General features: G+C 44.4%; 1 pseudogene; it reads left to right on the forward strand.

The window, feature by feature from the left end:
- The first annotated feature begins 359 nt into the window (after positions 1–359).
- Positions 360–3,800, forward strand: LOC103283125 (tubulin epsilon and delta complex protein 2-like; annotated as a pseudogene).
- The last annotated feature ends 324 nt before the right edge of the window (positions 3,801–4,124 follow it).

Raw genomic sequence — 4,124 nt, forward strand, 5'->3', positions numbered from 1 at the left:
CAGAGGAATTTCAAATTTTAATATAGGACCCAACTTTCAGCATGATTTCTCTTCATTTCTTATGAGATTTCAACAAAGTATTTGTAATTTACTCTATGTAGAACATGAGATTGTAAACTGTTTCTGTAAAGAGCCATATAAATATGTAAAAATTTTCAACTTTGGGGGCCATATGGTTTCTGGGGCAAAGACCTAATTCTCCTGTCATAGAAAGAAAGTAACCATAGACAATGCCTATGTGAATGGGTATGACTGTTTTCCAATAACACTTTATTCACAAAAAGAAGAAGTATGCTAGATGTGACCTGTGGACCATAGTTCACACTTAAACCATAGTTTGCCAACTTCTGATTTACACAATGATAAAAACAGAGCCAGGTGAAAAGTGAGTTAATCCATTAATTAAATGTTTGATTTACTACAACCCCAACATTTTAGATGCTTAAAAATACTTAACAGATGGAGTTAATATGCTTAGCTTAAATCTGACTATAAGAGATTGTGCAAAGGATGGGCAAAGGATGCAGGCAAACAAAATATTTTGACCTTCTATGTGTCCCTGTGAAATTTAGCAGTAAATTCCCCTGAATAAAAATGTAAGTTCTAGACATGGGTGTCTAAACATATAGCCTGCCTGGTGTGGCTCAGTGGTTGAGTGCAATCCATGAACCAGGAGGTCATGGTTTGATTCCTAGTCAGGGCACATGTCTGGATTGCAGGCTGGATCCCTAATAGGTGGTGTGCAGAAGGCAGAGATGAGTTAAGAAGTTGTTATTCTCTCTCATCATATCTTTCTCTTCCTCTCTCTGAAATCAATAAATATATATTTAAAAAATAAAAATGCAGTACCCACTTTTTGTAGAATGCTATATGCTATAGCTTTCTATACTTATTTTTTAGCATGTCTGGAAACAAGTTGATAAGAATACACTTTTTATTTTATATTTTAATTTCAGAAAAAAGAGGAAGAGAGAAGGATAGACAGATAGAAACATCAGTGAGAGAGAAACATCGATTGGCTGCTTCCTGCACACCCCACACTGGGGACTGAGCTTGCACCCTGGTACATGGCCTGACCGGGAATTGATCTAGTGACCTCTTGGTTTATGGGTCAATGCTCAACTGCTGAGCCACACCGGCCAGGCTACAATTTTTATCATTATAGCCTCTCCCCCCAGTAGTTAGTTTATATGTTTGTTTTTCTTTTGTGGTAATTTTTCTAGAAATATAAATATGTTAAATTTAGCTAAGAGTTAATTTTTTATCATGAAAAATTATTTTCTTTAATAACTTACCAACTTTGCATGAATTTTTTTCCTCTCTACATGATTTGTTAATCTACCAGATCTGAGAATTAAAGAATCTTGTTACATCTTACTGAAGAAGTCATAGGCTGATCTATCATTTTCCTGGGTAACAAATGTGGAGATTGCTTGTGAGAAGGAATGGCTCTCAGATTTATTCATTATTATACTTAATTTCATAGTTTTGGCACATCAAATCTCAAGCCAATGTTTCATGCTGCTTCACACGCAACTTGCAGTTCAATTGATGCCTTTAGTATATCATTTCTCTCATCTGCTAAGTGTATCTCAGAATGGTATATGACTTTTTCTCTAGGTCTCTGAAATCATCACTGTAGTTTATGTGAAGCATGAAATTTATCCATTTTTGACTAGTTCACTTTGGGAATGTAAAATTTGCTGTTAGACAGCAAAGTCTGAGACAAAAGTTTTAGCTGACAGTTAACAGTGCATTCCATCCCATCCTTATGTTTTACATATTTTTTGTTAGCTTATAAGTATAATAGTTTCTATATATTGAAATTATTATTATCTCTGTAGTGTTACATTCTCTTGACATCATGGTTAGAAAATGCCAGGTATGACACTTGACATAATTAATAGTAATGATTGATAGATGTCTCCTCCTCAACTACGTATCTGTGTATCATACCTAGATCTCCTGGGATTTCATTTAATTGAAAACTTGAAATTATTCACAGGTAACTTATCTTTTTTTTTTAATAGAACTTCACAGATTTTTTTTTTCATATTTAGCAATGTAAAATAACTCTGTGCAAGTTTGGTAGCGGCTGAAAGAGCCACATTATAATCTTCCTCTGAAAAGAATAAACTATATAGACACTATCAATCACAGGAACATTTCTTGAAACAATAGGAACTCCAAAATCACCTTATTTTTTTATTTTTTATTTTTTTTTTTGCTAAGAGTAAATATTTAACATGACATAGTAGACAGGAACAAAAATAATTTAAGTTTGCATATTTATTAAGGAGAGTGTTGTGAACACTCACTAAAGGACCTTGAGAGTCTGGGATAGTAGGTTTCATTATTGCTCTCAATGAGGTAAAACCATTGCAGCTCTTAAATTGAGCCATCTCTGTCTCTTCATCATCTGCAACAAAGGCCAGACATTGACCTATAGAACTTTTGTTGCTTTCTGTTTAAAAGAGATGCAGAAACGGGAGCGGGGGCGGGAGCGAGCACGGCCTGATGGAGGCCAGCCCAGGTGCTGAGCTACCGGCGTATCCTCCCCAGGCTGGTGGCCAAGCTGCGGGACGCCCTTGGACACCTGTGCCGAGCGGCAGCGGCAGCTGGAGCAGAGCTTGCGAATCTCCCAGGGGCTGCTGCGAACCTGGGAACCAGCTGAGACCCGACTCCGGAGCCAACCCCAAGTCTAGAAACTAATGAAGAGGCCCCGACTCTAGCAGGCACACCCAGCCTCCAAGACCTCAAGGAGCTGGAGCTTCTAACCCAGGCACTGGAGAAAGCTGTACGCATGCGAAAAGGCATATCTAAGGCTGGAGAAAGAGACAAGGCCTCCAGCCTGAAGTCTGGGTCCATTGCCACTTCTGCTACCACAGCCACGGCCCCACACCGGGCTTCTCAAACAAAACTCCCCAGCGGCACCCGCCAGGCCACCAGGCCTGCCAAGAGCCTCCCTAAGTCTAGGGAGGGGGGGATCAGCGGGCGATCAGACCTGTATAGGGAGAGGGCCCCTAGCTGCCCAGCCTGGACCAGGCCTCAGGGACCAACAAATAGCTCCATCGGCTGCTCCTCGGGCCCCAGAAGCTTTCCCACTCAAGGAGAAGGGGACTCTGCTGCAGCTGCCCATGGCCTTCAGGAAGGCGGCTTCTCAGAACTCCTGCCTGTGGGCCCAGCTCAGCTCTACACAGACCAGCGACTCCGTGGATGCCACTACGTCCTCTAAAAGCCAGTTCCTCCAGAAAATGCAGGTGACTTCAGGCTGGCCTAGCTCCAGGCTCAGTGAGGCAGAGGTGGAGGCAGAGGTGGGGCGCCTGCAGAAGGCTTGCTTGCTGCTAAGACTGAGAATGGAGGAAGAGCTCACAAGAGACCCCACGGCCTGGATGCAGGAGTACCGTGGCCTGCTCACCTTGGAGGGGCTACAGGCCATGGTGGGGCAGGGACTGCAGGCAGAAGTGGTGGAACAGCAGCTGGGGCCGTGGCCTGAGGAGAGACTCCCCATGGCCTCATTGCCTTGTGGAGGAGGAGCAGATCCCATCTGGAGCCCCCAGCTGCTTCTCTACTCCAGCACCCAGGAGCTGCAGACCCTGGCAGCCCTCGGGCTTCGGGTGGACATGCTGGACCAGCAAATCCACCTGGGATAGGTCCTGATGGCAGAACTTGTCCCCTTGGTGAGCATGCAGGAGCCACTGGGACTGCCTCGGCTAGCACTATGCCGGGCTGTGCACAGCTTCCTCTGTAAGGGAGGCCAGCGCTTCCGCATCATCCTGCCAGATGAACCTGCTGACTGAACCCTTCCTATGACCGGGCAAGCTGGTTCTGGGTCTATTGGGGAGAGCACCCCTTCTCTGGTCCGAGTTAAATGAACAGGAATTGAGGGGATTTACTGGTGCAGTGGCCTGGCTTGAGATGCCTGCACTCCCCTGGGAAAACAGGTTTCCAAGGGGAAGGAATGGACCTCTGGCTCTTCCTGAGGAACTAGGTCCCTTCTCATAGCTGCTAAACCTCGTCAGGGCTCAGCTGGGCCCTCCACAGGCTTGGGGGGAACAGAGGCCAGTGGGGATTTTTCTTAGCTACCTCTGTTTTCTCTCACTTTAGACTTAAAAAGCTGCTTG

The sequence above is a fragment of the Eptesicus fuscus genome, chromosome 16, assembly GCF_027574615.1.
Source record: "Eptesicus fuscus isolate TK198812 chromosome 16, DD_ASM_mEF_20220401, whole genome shotgun sequence".
Taxonomy (NCBI): domain Eukaryota; kingdom Metazoa; phylum Chordata; class Mammalia; order Chiroptera; family Vespertilionidae; genus Eptesicus; species Eptesicus fuscus.